The sequence below is a fragment of the Aythya ferina genome (assembly GCF_964211825.1).
Source record: "Aythya ferina genome assembly, chromosome: 14".
In the NCBI taxonomy this organism is placed as follows: domain Eukaryota; kingdom Metazoa; phylum Chordata; class Aves; order Anseriformes; family Anatidae; genus Aythya; species Aythya ferina.
The window spans coordinates 16,076,444-16,097,852 of record NC_140312.1 but is presented as its reverse complement, the minus strand read 5'-3'; the positions used below and the strand labels follow the sequence as shown (position 1 = coordinate 16,097,852).

General features: G+C 38.4%; 1 protein-coding gene across 4 annotated transcripts in view; it reads left to right on the top strand.

Annotated features, from left to right (window-relative positions):
* TENM2 (teneurin transmembrane protein 2) overlaps positions 1-21,409 on the top strand; it is a 1,369,797-nt gene that overhangs the window by 815,665 nt on the left and 532,723 nt on the right. The window contains exon 1 of one of the 4 annotated variants that reach the window (XM_084535364.1): positions 3,968-4,039. The exons of the other annotated variants lie outside the window; for them this stretch is intronic. The gene's annotated coding sequence lies outside the window, so the exon portion shown is untranslated. Of the gene's footprint in view, positions 1-3,967; positions 4,040-21,409 lie in introns of those variants that run through there. 4 annotated transcript variants of the gene reach the window in all.

Here is a 21,409-nt window from a genome sequence, read left to right as displayed (position 1 = left end):
AGAGCAAAGAATATACGTGGCCATTCTCCAAGTCAAGCTATCACCAGTCTTCTGCACATCTTTGTTGTTTTCTGACTGTGTCCTAAAATGGTGGCACTGCTCCATTTGATGAGTATTTACTGTACATTGTGCTTGGTTAAAAAAGTACATGTGGTCAGCGGAATGGATGACTGTACTGCTATGTTTCCTGAGTGCTGGATACTAAGTCAGGGAGAAGTGGCTCCAAAGCACCCACCAGAGGAACAAGCAGCTGCCCTGTTCTGCTGGAACATGCTTGTCTACCAGGAGCTTATAGATAAGAGAATAGAGCCGGTGGATTTCTACTTTTCTATTAAAAAAAAAAAAGGGGGGGGGGGGAAGGTGGGGGAAGCGGCAAATACCTCCTTCTTTGTGGTGATGCACAGTCTTTCTGGCATGCTCACAAAAGCTGCACAAAGACGTATTTCAGGGTGCAGACCAATTTCCATCAGGCACCTGGGGACTAAGCAGGGCACATCTAGCTGAAGACAACCACTCAGCACATAGGCATTCAGCTCATCTGTTAGCCTTAGAGATACCTGATTTTCCTTGTTGCTTACCTGCCCAACAGGTAGCTCATAAGTCTCTGGAAAGTAAACACATGCAGGCTGCTTTCATGGCTGGAGTGATGAAGAAATAGCTGTTGTAGCTGCTGATTTAGATGGGTTGCCATCGCTGAAGATCTCCATTGCACGCTACTAACAGGTTGTTTCCATTCGGTATTGATCTGGGGTTGTGATCTGGGGTTTTTTTTTTTTTTTTTTTTTTTTCCCCTGTCTATAATTTATTTCCTTAATGCTTACAAATGAAGCTTTTTGAAGGAAGCATGCAGATGGAAGTGTTACATTGGTGACTCTCTCTTTTACAGATGCTCTGTTAGTCCTATCCTTTGTTCTGTTCTGTCTTGAGATGATTGGGACCAACCATGGGTTATCATCATTTATAACACAGCTTACTCAGCTTTAGCCTGTATCAGATGACAATGATAATTTTAGTTAGGAAGCAATTCCCCCATCTAGAAAAGTGCACAGAATGATGAATGCTCACAGAGCATTTCCCCGTTATAGGCAAAAAAAAAAAAACAACCAACAAACCAAACCAACCACACAAACAAAAACATAACCATATAAACAAGGTGGATATACAAAATAAATTGTTAAGATAAGAAATTCACTTTCTCTTCTCTTGGGAGGTATGTACAAGCAGATCCTGCATCTTTGGCATTTAGCCTGATGTTGAAAAAGGCCCCAGAACATGTCAGATAGTATTTAATAGATGATTGCTGGTGGCCAGCTGCCAGTCAAACATACAGAAACAAAACTGAGCAGGCAGAAAAAGAAGAGACTTAGCAGTTGCATCTCCATCCTCTTGGATCACATTAGGTCAAATACTAAAAAACAGCAGGAAAAAAAGTTGGAGTGTAATGCAACTTAAAAACTAATACTTGCTTGTTTGAGGCAATTAATAATTGTTGCCTGTACACGTCGGGTTGTGCAGCAGAAATAAAATTCAAGCTCAGTAGAATTAGAATAAAAGTTGTTTTTAACTGGAGTTTTGATGCCTGTGGAATGTAAACAAGTATCGGGTTCCTGTGGTCGTTGGACAGGGGAATGAGGGAGATGCACCTTTTCAGACTGCAAGCAGTCTTGCAGTAATTAGGTAAGGACTAGGGTAAGATACAGAAAAAATAGTTTGGTGTTTTGAAGAACAGTGGAATCTGCTGTTAAATTGCTGCTCTAGAATCACAGAATCATCCAGCTTGGAAGAGACCTCCAAGATCACCAAGTCCAACCTCTGACCTAACACTAACAAGCCCTCCACTAAACCATATCCCTAAGCTCTACATCTAAACGTCTTTTAAAGACCGCCAGGGGTGGTGACTCCACCACTTCCCTGGGCAGCCCATTCCAATGCCTAACAACCCTTTCGGTAAAGAAGTCATTCCTAACATCCAACCTAAACCTCCCCTGACGCAACTTTAGCCCATTCCACCTCGTCCTGTCACCAGGCACGTGGGAGAACAGACCAACCCCCACCTCGCTACAGCCTCCTTTAAGGTACCTGTAGAGAGCAATAAGGTCGCCCCTGAGCCTCCTCTTCTCCAGGCTGAACAAGCCCAGCTCCCTCAGCCGCTCCTCGTAGGACTTGTTCTCCAGGCCCCTCACCAGCTTCGTCGCCCTTCTCTGCACCCGCTCAAGCACCTCGATGTCCTTGTAGCGAGGGGCCCAAAACTGAACACAGTACTCGAGGTGCGGCCTCAGCAGAGCCGAGTACAGGGGGACGATCACCTCCCTAGCCCTGCTGGTCACACTGTTCCTGATACAAGCCAGGATGCTGTTGGCCTTCTTGGCCACCTGAGCGCACTGCTGGCTCATATTCAGCCGACTATCAACCAATACTCCCAGGTCCTTCTCTGCCTGGCAGCTCTCCAACCACTCCTCTCCCAGCCTGTAGCTCTGCTTGGGGTTGTTGTACCCCAGGTGCAGGACACAGCACTTGGCCTTGTTGAACTTCATGCAGTTGACCTCAGCCCATCGGTCCAGCCTATCCAGATCCTCCTGCAGAGCTTTCCTACCCTCAAGCAGATCGACACACGCACCTAACTTGGTGTCATCTGCGAACTTACTGAGGGTGCACTCGATGCCTTCGTCCAGATCATCGATGAAGATATTAAAGAGGACCGGCCCCAGTACTGAGCCCTGGGGGACTCCACTAGTGACTGGCCTCCAACTGGACTTGGCTCCATTCACCACGACTCTTTGGGCCCGGCTATCCAGCCAGTTTCTAACCTAAGGAAGCGTGCGCCAGTCCAGGCCAAGAGCAGCCAGTTTCTTGAGGAGAATGCCGTGGGAAACGGTGTCAAAAGCCTTGCTGAAGTCAAGGTAGACCACATCCACAGCCTTTCCCTCATCCACCAGGCGCGTCACTGTGTCATAGAAGGAGATCAGGTTCATCAAGCAGGACCTGCCTTTCATAAACCCATGTTTTCATAAACAATGTGTAACTTCTTAAAAAAAAGACAGCTTTACCATATTGAAGTATGGTAGGGTAATCATCTTGAAAGAAACATTTAAGTTTGTATTTTGAAAATTATACTTTGTTCCAGAAATAATAATTCTGTTGATTTCTCCTTCTGCTTTCCAAAATGTAGTGTACATTCCTGTGTATCCTATTTGTCTTTAGAAATGTAATATTATCAAATAACAAACACAGTTGATAAGCATGATATGGATAGTGGTTTGGGGACCATCTTGACCTAGTCATTTTCAGGAAATACTAAATGCTAAATAATTTGGTTTGTGGTTTGTCTAATGTGCGACATCCCTTACAAAGTTTGCCAACAAAGAACTTGCTTTGGCTGTGTCATGGTTTAACCCGGCTGGCAGCTAAACACCACGCAGCCGTTCGCTCACCCTCCCCCCTCCCTCTCTGGGACGGGGGAGAGAAATGGAAAGTGAAGCCCGTGAGTTGAGATAAAGACAGGAAAATAATAATAACAAAAATAATAATAACAATAATAATAATAATAATAATACAATGGTGATAATAGGAAAGTAATAAAAATATGTACAAACAAGTGATGCACAATGCAATTGCTCACCACCCGCTGACCAATGCCCAGCCTAACCCTGAGCAGTCCGGCCCCCTCCCCCCGGCTAGCCACCCCTATATATTGTTTAGCATGACGTCAGATGGCATGGAATACCCCTTTGGCTAGTTTGGGTCACCTGTCATGGGTCTGTCCCCTCCCAGCTCTTACTGCACCCCCAGCCTGCCTGTTGGCAGGACAGAGCGAAAGGCTGAGATGTCCTTGGCTTGGTATAAGCACTGCTCTGCAACAATTAAAACATCGGGGTGTTATCAGCACTCTTCTCATCCTAAGCCAAAACACAGCATTCCACCAGCTACTAGGAAGAAAATTAATTCTGTTCTAACTGAAACCAGGACAGGCTGCAGTGACAATTCTGGAGGAAGCAGTGTGATAATCCAAAGTTCCTGAAAGGTTTGCATATCGAATCAGGTGAACTGTTGTCTTCAGCTTACTTGGGGAGGTTTGGTTTGTTTGTAGTGTATTTTGTTTGTTTGTTTGTTGTTGTTGTTGTTTTTTTTTTTCCCCCTGTGGATATGTTGGTGGAATGTTTCAATGTGCCTGTACTATCTGAGTGTTCCCCATCTTATCCACCCTTCCTGCCAATTTCTAGTGAGAATTATGTTTAAATATAGAGTAAAATAATAGTATTGCTGGATCAGAGTTCTTGAGATGCATCTATTACTTCAGGATTAAAAGGTCTGTTAAAGCTGATGCTTTGCTGCCAGGCTTGTTGGGCTTCCTGCATTCTTTATGTTAACACACTTATGAAATAGAACTAAGCGCTAAGAAACTTGTACTTATTCTTCCTCCTCCATCATGTCAGACAAGTTAAAGCAGTGTTGGTGTTGCTTATTGAAGAAGGGTCATTTAGTGCTTCCTTGAAAGCAGAGTGGAATGATGGAGGTAGTCTATGGTCAGGAAAAGGATGATCATCACTTCATATAGGATGTCACAGGGAAGATGCCTTTGAAAGGCTGAGAATGGTGAACTATTCCAAAAAGGCTTCAAATTACCAGACACTGAGACCTATAAGCTCCCTGCCTGCTTACAATGAGCTGCATAAAACATAAAGCAATATTACTCCGTATCGTCACTGTTTTACAAACTACTTTGTCATATCCACCCTGAGCTCCAAGAGAAAGCTTGTGGTCCCAGCTGTCTCATTGATCATATGCCACTAGTCGTTGCAGCACACACAATTGAATTGCTTTTCCCTCAGGGAAACAATGTCTCCAGGTGTGCTAATAATAAAATTAATAGCTTAGAGAAACTGCTTGCCACAGCAGCCGTGGCTCTACAATGAGAGGATCGATTCCAGTGTTTAACAGTCCTAATTCCATAGTGGATACCCGACTCAGCCACTGCTGAGATACGCTTAGTCTCACAGTTAATCAATACATCCCTGATTTAAAACAAAGAACCAAGATTCAGGATTAGAAGTCTTTCTGAATAAAAAGATGTAGGTTAAAACTGTCAGAACCCTTCAACTATTATCTTAACATAAAAGTTAGGAGTGCTATAGCTGGTGCCTCAACAGGAAGTAAATGTAATGCTGCTGACTCAATCCTACTCATTTTTTGAAACAACATTAGCTTGCAAATATTAGAATGTAAAATGTCACTTAGATCATCCTGGCATTTTGTAGACCCTCGTGAATTTTGATTGTAATTATGAATACTAATTTTGTGCAGATAATGTATGTAGAGACACATTGTTTTTATTGGTCTGTCATGTAGTACTAAGTTCAGTAGCCACAGCTTTGAGTACCAGCAGTGTGTCTTGAAGGGCACACATGCTTTTAATATTGAGGATTTTGAGGAGATCTCAATTCTGCATGCCTGTAAATGTCTACATTTCGCCTATGTGCAAAATAAAATATGCATTCTTGTAAGTTGATAGTGGGATGTGAAAGAGCATTACACACTAACGGATGGGACAGGGGGTTGAAATTTCAGTGACAGCTTCATAGTTGCAAAAGGAATAAGAAATTTGTTAAAAATCACAGCTTATTTGCTGATGCTTTTTTTTTTTTTTTAATGTATAATTTGGTTTAATGACAGCCATTATTGTTACTTGTCTTGCTTATATCCTCAGATGATTACAACTTCAGCACAGCTACCCACCACAGTGTAGTACATGTAGTGAGGGAGGCAGCTGGAAGAGGTCTGAGACATTTCTGTCAGCCATTAAGCATGGCAGTTCCCTGCAGAGGGAAAATAAATTCTCCTTTCCTCTCCCTCAGATTTTAGTGAGAGGAATCGACATCATCTCTCCCTATTGCATTCAATACCACAAGGAGTGTGGCTTCGTTTGATTCTTTAGAATTTAGGAAATCTAAAGATAACCATTAGAAGAAGTTCGACAGTGCTGCCATAAGCTGGTGGAAGGCTTTGTAGGTAATGGGCAATTGGAAATTGTACCAGATCTGAAAAAAAACTAAAGCAGTTAGGGAAGGAAACGCATCTAAACAAATAAAAGTATTAAAATGCTGCTCGTAACCTACAAAAGATTGATGTAGGCTATAGGAAATGTATAACAGTATTGCCGTTATATTCTTTACATCTCTTGGCAGAGAGGGGGGGGAAAGTATCTCCCATAGCAGAAGTCTAACAGCTCCGAGACTTACCATGCCATCAGCTCTCCAGAGATCGCCCCACCGCTCCCATGCCTCAGCTGCTGTACTCAGCAGTAATGTGACTTGACAGAGAAAGGTGAAAGAAATGAGAAAATCCCTTACAAAAGCATGCTTGAAAGGGGACCTCAGACATCAGCAACTAAAACATCTTTTGTATGGATGGGAAGCAGCAGCACTGAAGAAGTGCTGGTGGGCTTTGCAGACCTGTGAAGTGCGTGCTGTGCTGGGTCTCAGGCCTGGATTTTGTCTTAAGACACTGGCCTTCTCTCTCTCTCTCTTTTTTTTTTTTTTTGCATTGGTTATTATGACAGATGTGAGAGAGGCCTGCATTTCGCTGGACTTTGTTTCATAATAAATTGCTTTCATAATTTAAATCAGTTTAGTATCTTAATAAATGAAACTGCGTCCGGAGATGAAATGTCTCAGAGCAAACAATGCCAAGAGTAACCAGGGCCACAGCTGGGCCACTCAGTTGTTGTTGCTTCTTTTCCCTGTGTCCCCAAGCATCACACAATTTGTACACAAAAGTTGAAGTCCAAAGATAAATGTAATGTTAATGAAAAACAAACTTCTTTCTAAGAGGACAGCGTGGTCTAGCTGTGAGGGCAGGTGGAGTCTGAAAACGAGGCGATGTTGGCGTATTGCTGAGGTGGTTAACTTTGATTCCTGGGAGCTATTGCTAGGAATGAAAGCCATCCTTTGTGGGTTTGATTCTTTGAATAAATAAATTTGTTCAGAAAAATGTGCTTTGAGTTGCTCAAATACACTGCTGGACATGGGCTTCCAAGGGGGAAGCTCTTAAAGGTGCAAATTAGAGTTTGGTTTGGTGCTTCACTGCAACTGCGGCCTGAGTACTGTTAGGAGATCTGTAGGAATGTGTTCTGGAACAAATCCAAGAAACTGGATTCAGATGAAGAACAGAGTTCATATGGGAGATTAAAGAAATTCTGCTTCTTCTACCATGTGAGGGTGTTAGTCTGAACAAGAAGCTTGCATAAGGAGAAACACAGTGGTCCCATTCGTGGAGAAGTTTTTTGTTTGTTTGTTTTGTATGTTTTTTTCAGTGGGAGTCATTCCATGTGAAGTTTTTAATTGATCTGTGAAAAATTTGAATTGCATTTTCAGTCTCTTGACAGCATTCAGCTCTTCATTTATTAAAAACTGTCCTTTTCAAGAAATTATGAGTGTTTGCAAAAGTGATATACATAAATTGTCTATTGTTCTGTGGTCTGAATTTGTTTACTGAGGCAGGAATCCCACTGACCAAACGGATAAATGATTGCATGTTTAGTAGTGCAATGTAAGAAAAATTCCTCATGAGGTATGACAACAGCTATTTGGTTCTTTGTTATTTCCACTTTCATTAAGTCCTTTCAGAACACGTATATGAAGTGTAATGCTTTCTAAAGCAATGTCAGGTAAAGTGTGTCCTTCCAACATACAGGTTGCTTGCTGGGTCAAAGATATACTGATGTTTATTAAAGAGTAATAGGCCTTTTGAGCTTCCTGGTTATGTAAGTATACCTTTGTACCTGAATTTTGTGCTCAAGGCAAGGTAAATGTCAGAAGCGCTGTGCAGTTCACCCGTAGAAGTAGAGCCTGTTAGTACTGGCCTAACTGTTTATTGTTGTGGCCATTGAGCTTTTTTATTTTCAAGTATATTCAGCTTTAAGTGAAGTAGTTTGATGAGCTGCAGAGGTGCATCAGTAGCTGAATAATAGACATACCATTTTGTTTTTTATGAACATTACACTTAATAGAATAAAACAATGATTTTTTTTTAATTATTTTTTATTAAATGGACTTGCGGAAGCAGTCATTTCAATTAAGGTGCTGTCTGTTACATATAATGAATGTTGTTTCCACTTAGGGTAGCAGATGGAAAAAAAAAAAAAAACAATGTGGGAGAGAATCAGAAGTTTTTCTGCATGGATTGCTAAAACATGACTTTAACAATTCATTTGTCTGCCCTTGATTTTAGAGAATTAACTGTTGGATAAGGGGTCATGAAATACATTTAATTTGTTAAAACATTTTCTTAGATGCTCTGCTTTCTACCTAATCATTATTCTCACATTTTTTAAAATACATTTGAACTAACTGAAGAATTCTAATATTAAATGGTAGGCTTGAAAATTTTAGCAGTATGTTTAAAATAATAAAAACTTAATGAGTTGCATTGATATATAAATAAGAATTGATGTGTGGATATGCTTATAAGTTGGTTTAAAACAAAACAAAAAAAAACCATAGCACAGTTGAATTGAATTGAAACCTGCATTTTTCTTTGCAGTTGAAGTGGGCCTAGGCTAGCTGGCATGGAGTGAAGGTGAGCGAGCTGGCCAGCAAGGGAACTGGAGAGCCAGTTCAGACAATGGCTGTAAGAGTCCCCTCTAATTTTCAGTTCTCTCATCCCAGTCTAGCAAGTGTGCTGCTGTGTATTGTGTGGAGTAGGAAGAACAGTTGGTGCAGCTGCTTGGTGCAAAGCTGTGAATTAAGTTCTAACATTTTAAAGTTAGAGAAGGCACAGTAGCTCTGCGAGAAGCTTTTTCTACTACCTCCATCTCCTTGTGCCTGCTCTGCATTGCCAGGACCTCAGTTAGGGTGGCAGAGAGCAGACCCATCCTGAGAATGTTCATCCTAAATTGTCATTATTCCTGCTGTACTTGTTATGTCTGTGTGTCAAAGAGAAGGGTGCAGAGGGGGAATCAAAACTCTACATGTATACTAATGTTCTACCGAAAGTAAAGAAACTCCCTTAAGGGAAGAGGCATTTTTGTCTTTAACCCTTAGGCTATCACCTTGATAAATTTCAAAGGTTCACAGTGAGCAACAGAGGTGCTAGTGCTTCCTAAGTAGCTTGTAAAATGTAAAGCTAAGCCTTGATTTAAGATGTTAAATATTGTACAATTCGTCTCATTGTTCCCTCCTGTAGCATCACAGTATGACTCTCCAAAATGGACGTGTTTTGATTTGTCATTGCATTAGAAATATAGTACTGCAGAAGTGCAGGTCTCTGATTTTTTTTTTTTTTTTTCCCCCAATGATTTATTTAACAATAATGTAAATGCCTTTTGCGGTGTGGAAGAACAAGTGTTGTACTAAAAAAGAGCATTTCCTTTCGTTTATCTGATAGGCTCTGGCTCCAATAACAAGAAGGTGTTGTCAGGGATTAATTGTAGTCATGTTCAAACTGTCATGTCTTTAAAAAAAAAAAAAAAAAAAAAAAAAAAAAGACAAATGAATCGAAGACATACAACATTTTCAGTCATTCAGTTAGAGTGTGTCTTTGAGTTCCCATTCGAAGTATAATACCTGTAAGCCACAATTCTAGAACATGGGAATGGAAAAGAAGTATAAATGTCTAACAATTCAAAGGCTGTGGACTTCATTATGCTTCTAATGAATAGCTGAATTACACTGCAAGTTTATAAGCCTTCTGTGAATATTTTGCTTTCTTGCACAATGACTATTTAGTCTCACTTGACCTCAGTGAAATTATATGAGGTGAATCTGATTATTAGTTACAATCTGAAATACTCTTTGATCAATTTTGTCAGCTCTAGTTACTCCTGTGGGACAGACCTGTCTGTCTTCTTGAAAATGGCTGTAACACTTTCCTAGTCCTCCCCCCTCTGTTTTCTTTTTTTTTCTTTCCATACATGTGTTGGAGAGTGAGGGAAGGAGGATCTTCGCTGTAACCCTAATATCTTAATATCTTTGCCAATTGTTTTACTTTTTTTTTTTTTTTTTTTTTCTTCTTCTGTGATAACCAAATGCTATTGATTGATAACTCATCAGAGCTTTTGTCCATCAAAAAGTAAAGGATGAGTAATGCATACTCTTCTGAAATAGAGGGGAAACAGCATTGCAAACATGGATCCTTAAAGGGCAGAGATCCAAGCTGCTGGATTAGTTCACTAGAAAGAAGCTTTGTTTGACAGTTACAGAAAAAGAAGACTGTAAACGTAGTTTTGAAAGAACAGTAAGTGATATTTATTAGATAGCTAAAGTACAAAAGATAAGGCTGGTATTTCATTTCATAGATGTAAGAACGTGAACACCAGCATCTTAGGAAGGGATACTTATTTGTGTGAGAGCTTTAGGTCATGAACGTGAAATAAACCTGTCTGTCAATCGCTTCTCTCATGCAAGTGATCACTATAAATAGAGCAATTACTACATAAGCAGTCAATTATAAACTGTTGCTCTGGGGAGGGGGAGGGGAGGAGTATATTGGTTTGCTATTGTTTCCAGAAAGGGTTTAACCTCTTATTAAAAAATAACAAAGTGATTATGTGTCAGTGGGAAAGATGCAGAAAAGCTGCTAGAAGAGAAGAAGAAAATGTTGTTGCTTTCCCTTGCACACAAGTTAGAAAATTCAGTGGAAGCCTTTCTTTAGCTCAATTCCATTTCTTTCAAGGGCTATGTTGGACTGTTAGATTGAGATGAAGACCTTTTCTCTTTGCAGGGCCACAGAGGCCACAATTACTATTTTACTGGTGAGAGGAAGAGAGTTGTTTTTTGTTTGGTTGGTTGGTTGGTTGGTTTTTTTTTTTTTTTTTTTTTTTGAGAAAGCTTGTTCACAGCTGCAGTTCAGTTCCTCCAACAGTGGTTCAGCAGGGTGGCACAACAGCAGGCATTACAGCACTGACTCAGCTCTTCAGCAGATGTGGATTGTTTACAAATCTCTTCTTCATTCCTGTGTAACTTTCCTCCCGTGCTTTAAAATAATTCAAGCAGGCATTAAAGTTACTGAGTGATGAATCACAGTTCGAAAAATTAGCATTTCATATGTAATTGTTAATATGATGCACAAAAATAGAACTGTCATCTCTGGTACTTAACACTTCTACAGATGACATTGTTGCCATTGATAGGTAGTGTCGTGGTAGGTAGCTCTTACTCTGTTCCTATTACCACTAGGGGCACAACCTCATGCTGATGCAGAAGTTAGGAACAACAGATATGTGTTTTAAACATTCATATTTTGTGATGGTAGAGTTTTCATTATATATATATTTGTACTCCAGAGTGTTCTAGTCTGCCTGTAGACTGTACAAGAAAGCCCTAAAATAAATGTAGTTTTTGAATATTAAAATGTGGAGCCATGATCAGAACTGGAGAGGATGAGAAATGCTTTACGAGTATTAGACAGCTGGCAGGCAATTGATGTTGGATGAGTTGGTAACTAGACTCTAGAACTTTTGGACAAATTGCTCCTGATACTCGTGGAGGAGCCATGTGCCCTCAGCTTTCACCTTTATGTCTCAGTGCTGTGATTTTGAGGCCCGTTAATCGACTACTGTGCTTTTTATTGAGTTGGGACTCTGTACATCTCACTTAATACTCTGTAATGAATACAGTAAGTGTATGCCTATTATTACTAAAAATCTGGGGAAGAGACATATCTCTTTATATATAATCAGTGATTCCCAGGTCCTTAACAGTACTCTTCACAGTAAAAACAAATGTTATATTTGTATTATTATACAGTGCTCCTGTTTCCCCATTTGCATGTGTTTTTAAATGAAGAAATGTTCTGTATTATTTACATACACAGTATTATATGTAAGCAGTACTCGCTGTTGAATAAGCTGAATATAACTGACGCTGTATGTTATTGTGATTGCTATAGTCACGATAATACTGAAACTTTACCTGACAGTGTTCTGTCATTGATGCTTTTTGAATAGGCAGACTTACCTTAGTCCTCTTGTAATTGATGTGTCTGTATGAATTGAACAAGCTTTTTTTCTGGCAATAATCATACAAAGTGAGACACGTTTCAGAAATTCTATGCAGGAAAATAAGTGCAACCATTCATCATGTGTGGTAGCTACAAAAAATTATAAGTACTCTGTGGTGTACATGTTACTTGGTAGAAGCTATAGCATTTTTGCTACATGGATCAAATGATTAGAAGTGACCCATTACATCAAATACATCTTGATACTAAAACAGGCTTTAAAAGTGCATACCTCAAACACTAGGTAATTCTGTTTCTGAGATGCAGAGAAAAGCGAGGTCAGAACCTACCCAGGAGTTAGAAATTGTGCAATAGCAAAGAATAGGACTGTAATGCTGCAGGATGGAAACAAAGTCTGTCTCCTAATTTTTGAGTTATTTCACATAACTCTGCTGTGTTAGAACACAGTTTTATGGATAAGAAATTTAATTTTGAGAACTTTTAAGTATAAGGAGTATAGTTCTCAGGAGATGAAATCAAAGGGAAAAAGAGATCTATTTGTTGTTTAAATTATTATTCCAAATGTGCAAGTTGCTTGTTTTGAAAAATGCCTGAAGTGAGTCACATACAGTGAAGAAAGCTTTGGGTTTTAATTACACAGTACTGCCACCTAGCATCGACACACAGATTTGTATGTGTTTGTGGATTTACAAGTGTATCAGTCTCAGGCTTTTACTTACATTTATTTTTCTGTTGAACCTTGTTATGATCTTCAAGAATATAAATGTATTTGAAAGAAAGATGTTTTGTACATGAAAACCTCAAATACTGAAGTGAAAATTCTCCTTTTAATTCAGACATATGGAAGCAGAAGTAGTAGTTTTTGTTTTGTTTAATAGATATAATAATAATGTAAGGAAGATGAATGGATTCAAAGTTTGTCTTGGTAGATGCCATGTTAATGAATGTTATTATTTTAGCAGCTTTCCAAACAACAATTAATTTTTAATTAGTGATATCCTTTTAAAGTCAAGCAGAAACATAAACTAAAGAAATTTTTTCAGGTTTTTAGTGTACATACCCCATTTTCACATGTTTTTAAAAAGGAAAATACCTGTGGGGAGATAATAACCTGGGTCACAATAATCAAGGTATGACTGATTCCACGTATGGCAGGAACTAAATGGTTTGTATCTGGAAATTTATGAGATCGATTAAGATATTTCATGTTGTCATATGAGGAAGTTGCAGCTTTCTTAGTCATAAACAGTGTTACAGCACAGTTTGAAGTCTTTCTTTGTATTACTGTCCAGTGTAGCGTGGTGGCAACATAGGAAACGAAAAGGCTCCTTTACCTTAATAATCTTTTAGTGCTTCGTTCTGTTTTATTTTGTTTTATAGTAAGTAAAACAAACAAAAATTACACTTAGATTGATGCAGTATTTAATGAGTCCTTCATAGGATGTAATACCAAATGTTAATCAATAGACATGCTGGAATAGCTTCCAATACAACCTTGTACATTTTTTAAAATTAATTCTTGTTAAAATTATTGACTTGTTGTGACTTACTGGGGTTGCAACTGGAACAGTTTTTCATACTAATTAGGAGGTCAGGTTCCACTGCTCAAACTGCAGATAATAGTGTAATGATTGTCATCTTGAAACATAAAAATCAATGTTAGATACCATCAAATTCTGCCAACTGTCACAAATTATGGAAATTACTCAGGGTTTTAAAAACACTGCTAAATAGTGTTTCGTTTTATTCTTTATAATATATTCAAGCACAGCCACTCAAGAGAATGTCTATTAACATAAAGCAAATATCAAGTGGTGCTCAGATAGTTAGGGCCATGTCTTATTCTGGGATATCATTTACAAATATTTTAGGAGAGATGCAGAATAGTCTTACAGTATTAAAAATCAATTATCCTATTAAAGTTATGTGGCAAGACTGAGTTGTAGTTTAGTCTTTTTGAGTTGTACTTTGGTATTTTTTCTGGCCAGTTCTGTTTGTGTGATAAAGAATCTTCGTGTTCAGGTAATGACCACACATGCCAGTACATTTCTTTCAGTGGTAAGATCATGTGAATTAGAAAATTTTAGGTTATTTTGTAGATACATATTTGATCTTTTCTTTTACTGTTTTCACACTGCTATGTCAAGGGTCAAAAATGAGAGAAAAAGAAAAAAATGCTGTCACTGGAGCTGTGCTTCAGCTAGAGGTTATTTATAGCGAGTTTGTTTTTAATATTTGATGTACGCAGACCTTTCCATCTCAGTCAGGTGTAAATCTAGAAAACTCCTCTAGTATAATTGCCTTTGGAGGTCTCTGGAAGGTTTTAAAACTTCCCATAGAGTCTGAATATAATCTGAAGAGTATTTTCTATCTGTTCAAATTAAAAATCCATCAAATAATAACCAGCTTGAAGGTTTTTTTTTATTTTTATTTTATTTTTTATTTTTCATTACTATTAAAACTACCCAGAATATTTGCTTGGATAAATAAATAAATATCCTAATACATGTACTGCATTTGGACACATCAGAGCTACATCCTCTCTTCCTTCTTTTCCCTGAAATTCGCGTACCACTCCTGCTGCAGATGGGGTATGCTGGGTGGGATGTGTTTGGGGCCAGAAACACCCCAGTGGTGCCCAGTGCTTAGCGCAGAGCAGGAGGTGTGGGGCAGAAGGGGGCCCATGTGTGGCAGCAGAGAAGGTGAGAACTGCTCAGCTGTTCAAAACCTGTAAATACAGAGCTGTACTGTGCAAAGTTGAGTGCGGTTCTAAATGGTGTATTTACAGGTTTGTACACACATATTTTTGACGTAACCAAAGCTTTTACTGGTATGCAACTTTGTCTTTTCTCTGAAAAAGAGCTTTCAAAATGACCATGCTGACCCTGCTTGAGGGCAGATTCTGGCAGAATTCTCAGCTGATGCAAATCAACATATCTCCATTAACTCAATGGAGGTGAAGTGATTTATAGGAGCTGCAGAGCTGATAATCATCATTATCTTTATGTGAAGAAGATAAAACTGGCTCTGAAGATCTATATTATGAAATGTCATAATTTGAAAAGTGTTTATTAACCTTGCTCTGTTAAACTTAAATCCTTTCATTAGCTTCTGGTATCTGTTCTAAGAAAATTTAAGATTTATAGCACTTGAAAAGAAAACAATAATTCTCGCCCTCTCATTAACATTAGTTATAGCTTAAAACAATTAACCGTGCCCATGGTTATGTAAGCTTTTAAAAATATGCCGTTGTGTCCGTAGTTGGATTCAAATCTGCACACTGCTTGCATTAATTTGCATGTTAGTAATTCTTTGAATTGCTTGGATAATGAATCAGAATGTGCTGGAAGAAAGCCTCTTCTATCAGCATTAATGCCATATTCCAAAATGTAGGTCTTATTAATTCTTTCTAATACAAAACAAGGAGAATTGGGACTTCAGTAATTAAAATACATTAACTAGCACAGGCTGCTTTTCTCTACTCTATTAGAGTGTCAAATTCAATCCTGAGTGAGAAAACAAAGCAAAACATAATTTTAGTTCAATGTTTGTTGAATAAGAAAAAGAAATATTTTCTTTTGTAGACTCCTTAGAAACAATTAAGCATTACCTCTATCAAATACTGAATTATAAGTGAATTCTCTTTAAAGTATGTGAACCATACATTCTTTGAAATTTGCCCAAACAGACTCATTTTAAAAGTAATGCCATGGAAAAAAACATATTTTAAGACTTGGTAAGTCACCTGAATACTTTTTGTAAGTGACTGCTCATGTTTTGGAAGTGTTCTCATAAAACCTAAAAACTTTCTGAAGTACCTTTCAACCAGTAAATTTCATATGCAGTGCAGTAGTCCTACAAGACTTGCAGTAGTACTCAGATTAGTTAACTGCACTATTTTTAATGTTTTTTATTGATTTGAAGGAGATAAACTTGTGCATGAAATCTCATCTTATTTTGGGGCTAAGGGGAATTGAGTCTTTGTTTAAAAATAAAATAAAATAATTACTGTCCATGGAGAAGTCTTTTACATTTGAATTTTTAAGGTATGTTCAGCAGTCTTAAAAAAAAATTATAATTTTGGTAAACATTACTTGCCAGATACAGAATTTGATGTATTAATGCATTTTGGATTCAGGACAACAGTTACAAGCACTGTTGAGTGGTACTCCATGTACTGGGATTATGTATTAGTTATTTTTCTTTTATCAGCCCATTTCTCTAAGTGACATATCCTGGCTAATAATGAGTTCACAAAGAGTTGCACATAAATATACACAGCAAAAACTCATTAATGTTCTGTAATATTGTAAATGCACATGATGAACAGCTGATTTGTGCAAATCTGTGACGTTGCCCCACACTGGAATCATTTATAAAGAGACCTGTAGATTGCTCTGCATCAACTCTACCTAGAATTTGGGAATCCAAGAGAAGTGAAGGAGTAGGATTTCAAGTAATACAGAGAGGTTCAGGAAACAGTCAAAATTAAGAAGCTTATACAATTGAGGAGTAAGAATGTGTCAAAATAATGTAGCTGAAATCCAAGGAACTTGAATGAAGTTCTGGTAATAAATGCAGAAAAGAAAATCTTGGTATGTTTGGAATACAGCTGTCAAATGGGTGTCCCATATTCACAAACCTTTAATGCTTCTGTTTGTTCTGATTTTTAATCATAGAATAGTTTGTGTTGGAAGGGACCGTATGGTTCCAATTTTCCATGTATGGTCAGGGATACCTTGCTCCACCACAAATCTTGCACTGAGTTGTCTGTTAAATCTGTTTTTGGTACTTCCACTGTGACTTGTTTTGGTTTTGTCTCACTAATCTAGATGAAAAACTCTCTGTTGCCTTGTATACTCCTCCATTATTGTTACTCCATTCTTTTTTGCCATACTGGGCTCTAATGTGAGCCAGAGATGTTTGGTTTAACTGTGCAGCTTGAACCACAGCATTTGTAGTCTACAATACACATGTTAGACTAGAAGTTATGGGTGATTTTTGTGATACTGACGCTTTGCTTTTCCATAGTGAAATTCTTCCTGGGAATAGTATAGAAACATGCTTTTGGACCTTATGATAAGTTATGTTACTTAGCAAAAATAGGGTTATCCTGGTTATACATTTATAAGTTGTCTTATTATTAGACATATCTGATTTCTGAAATGTATGGATGACTGTATATATATATAAATATATATATAAATATATATATAAATATATATACACATGTATGAACTTCTAAAAGCATTTTTATTCTTCATTAAAAAAAATCAAATTAACTGATATGTCAACGTTTAATGTTGAATTACAGTTTTTAAATCTTACCCATTTGAAGCACTGATCTGACCATCTGTCTGGTGATGCACTTGCACTGTATCAGAACTAATATTAGTGCAGTCTAAATGGAGTCACGGAACAACGGACCAATTTGTATTTCATTCTTATCACTCAAAACTCAATTTCTAAATAGGACATTTCCTAATTCTGTAGTCTCAATTATTGGAAGGTATTCTGTAGTCTCATGTCAATTTTTGATACAGAATATAAAAGCATTTCTGATGGCTAAATGACTGAAAGAAAGGGAAATCTAACATTCTTCACCTTTGCAAAACAGAGGGGAAAGTTTGCTTGTTCGGACTCGAATTTCTGAGAACTAATATTAGTTCTGTAAATTAAGCCAATCCAACTGGAAAACTGAGGATTCAGACAAGACATTCTGTGAGTATATAGATTTTCTTGAAAGTATAATATAGGCAAGGAGTTAACTGGTTTTCTTTTATGCTTAAGAATCACTATTTTCCAGTGACAGATATTCTGCCTATGTATATTCAGTTGCAATTTGGGTTACTCAGGTCTGTCTTTTGGAGAATTGCTTCGGTCTTAGGTATTGAGATTTGCATGTTTTAGCATCTGTCTTCTGCAGATCTTGTAATATATAAATGTTATCACCAATCCTAAGTTGCAGAGACATAAATCTGTTCTGCAAGCTACTTTAAGGAATTGTGTTTTGTTTTCAGTTGCATTTTATAGTTACCAGGTATGAGCATAATACGATGCTACTTTGTGGAAGGAAAACAAAATCAAAGAGGAGTTGAAAATTGACCTGAAGTTGTTTTAAAAGTAAATTAAGAAAACATTTAAAGGAATAAGGGTTCATGCAGACTGTGTTCTTTATAATACTTTAATGAGACTGAGGAATGGGACTTGTAGACAAAATAAATAAATATGATATTTGGAATAATACCCTATGCAAATATTTAAGTAAGCAAATTTTTAAGTTTTTGAACCTTTAGAGAGCAGACTTTCCCCTCTTCAGGGATCTGCTTGGTAGAGTACCATGGGGCAAATCCTTGGAGAGAAGAGGGGCCCAAGAAAGTTGGTTAATATTCAAGGCTCACCTCCTCCAGGAGCTCATGGCCAAAATCAAACAGAAAAAGGAGGCCTACAGATGGTGGAAGCAAGGATGGATAGGCTGAGAGGGATACAAAGACATTGCTTCAGCAGCCAAGGATCAGGTTAGGAAAGCCAAAGCACTATTAGAAGTAAATTTGGTCAGGGACATCAAGGGCAGCGAGAAAGCTTTCTCTAAGTACACCAGTGATAGGGTGGGAACACCTCCCCTGCGGAGACAGGCTGAGGGAGCTGGGGTTGTTCAGCCTGGAGAAGAGAAGGCTCCGAGGAGACCTCACAGTGGCCTGCCAGTGCCTGAAGAGGGCTAAAGGAAAGCTGGGGAAGAACTCTTTGTCAGGGGGTGGAGTGATACAACAAGGAGGAATGGCTTTGAACTAAAATAAAGTAGGTTTAGATTAGATATGAGGAAGAAATTCTTCACTGTGAGGGCAGTGAGACATGGGAACAGGTTGCCCAGAGAAGCTGTGGCTGCCCCATCCCTCGAAGTGCTCAAGGCCAGGCTGGATGGGGCTTTGGGCAACCTGGTGTGGTGGGAGGTGTCCAAGCCCATGGCAGGGGGTTGAAGCTGAATGGGCTTTAAGGTCCCTTCCAACCCAAGCCATTCTTTGATTCTAAGATGTGTAGCCGTGTAAGATGTTTCCTGTAGTGCTCTTTCCAAACAAAATTATAGAATTTTATAATCTCATTATATTGTCGTAACTTTGTTCCTGCTGCTGCTCAGTTGTTAAGTCCTAGCATGCTTGCTCAGTATGGTGGCTGTCATTCTTTTAGCTTGCCCCTCAAGAAATGAGAATGTAACAGAGGATAGCTGATTGATGCAAGTTGAAGTCCTTTTCTGTTGGTTGCTGAAATAAACAGCATTGATCTTATCTTTAATAGTGTTTCAGAACTAATTGAAACTAGCCATGTAAATACATTCATGGATTCTCAGTGTTGTTTATTTTTGTCTACTTGTATATGATTGAACAAATATATATATATATATATTTCAATTTTACGTTCTAGCTGCTTGTATAAGCACAAAACTCATCTGCAGAAAGTTGGCTTTGTGTGGTTCAAGGAGTAATTTTTCCTAGAATGGAGTCAGTGTGAATACAAATCAAGGAGGTATTCTTGATCCCTAATGTAGCACATTCAGATACAGTCTTCTGTTTCACCTGTTATTTTGTGTTACTGGAAAGACAACTAGAGTTGTCCAGACTCTTTCAGTAATTTCTGTCATGGATGAAATCTTTATATGAGTTTACATTATGTAAGAGATGTCACTTCGTAGTTGTTTCCGATATGCCATTTTCAAAGTACTCAAATGTACACCTCCTAAACCTCCTGTCTTTAAAGTAGAAGGCTTTTTTTTTTTTTTTGGGGGGGGGCAAGACTGAGCTTGCAAATCCAGCATGGGTGGTAGTCATGGTCTCAACCACTGTTAGCACAGAATTTGTTTTCAGTGACATACATGTACTCATCACACTGAAAAATGCATAGAGAGTTATTTCTTTTCTTTGTTTTTGCTTTTGTTTTTATTTTAATAATTCATGAAATATTTCATGCAAGTTAGAAACTACTGAGGGACTTGGGATGACTGAGGAAATTGGTAATGGTATATGGATCACTTCACCTGTAGGTTGCTGTCTGGCTCAGTATTGACCTAAATTTACAATCTGATGGCTTTTAATGTATATGAAAAGCCTTGTCAGATACCTTTCCAATTCTGTTTCCTAGTAAATTAGGTTAAAACTGTTGATAGTTTATTGATTTCAGTTCAGGATAATAAAGCGTTTATTGCGTTTGTTTCCAGTTTCCTTCCTGCGCTGAGGAGTACAGAGATAGGAGGCTGTTTTTCTCCCTGACTGTAAACTAGAACAACCTACTGAAGCTAATAGAGGCTTTAAATAGCAGGGTTGTTCTATGACTTCGCTCTTCTTTTTGTCTCAGTAATCTTGTGTGTTAGTATATATGGGATCTCAGCGTCTTTCCTGGTGATGAGAAGTGCTTTAAAACATAGAGCATTAGTAAATTAGTTTGTGAAGGATGTAGTATGATGATACATACAGCAGTCTTTGTTCAGGGCATCGAGGTTCTTGTGTGACTACCATAAAGCTAGCAGTTTGTGTCTGGGTGATCATGTTTCATAAACAGAAATATATGCTTGAAATTCTGGACTCATCAACATAGACAGCAGTTTATCTCAGACATAACTGGGGAAAAAAAAAAAAAAGGTGAGTCACACAGGAAAGTGATTTAAAAAGGAGATGGAAAGGAGATGGTTAATTAGGATACTTCATTGAAATAGCTGAAAACTATCTTACTATCTTCTGGTAGCAATGGAACTCCTTCCTAATCTACTGGGACACCTGGGTGGTCTTTAGGGACCCATCCTTTCCTGTACTAATCCTAAGAATGCAGTTAAGTGACAGTTTCTTCTATATACACACTTTCCAGTGGCTTGGGTTTCTCTAAGCACGGATAATGACACCTGTTTTAAATTAAATGCAGCAAAGAGGAAACATTAGCTCCCTGCTCCACTATATTGACTTAAACTTGCAAGCCATTTGCAGGCTGGCAGAAGGGACTATAGAAGAAGAGAAAGCAGGGAACCAACATTGACATCTGTGGGATCCTGAGTTTATATGTAGTATTTGTTTTGAATGCTCCATTGGAAACAGAAATGGAAGGATTTGGTAGGTGTTATAAATTCCAAGTCAATATAGCTTTATAAGATTTATTTATGGGGTCAATAAAAAGCAAGTAAACAGTGCTGGGTGCGTAGGGAGTCTGGGCTCCTCCAACACATGGACCAGTTACACCAGGTGGCTGGTTTTTATGCTCCTAGGCTAATACATATTCATTACTACTTCTAGAAAAGGCAGGGTTATTATAATTAGTTCCCAGAATCCAAACTCTCCCACTGGCGCATGCATATCAGTCTCCAGTGGTCCCTCTGGAGGTCTCGTGCTGAAGGCTCATAATCTTCCTCCCAGGCTTTGTCCTTGTCCTTCTCTTTTGTCCATCTTGGCCAGATGTCAGAGACTTGTGCAGCATC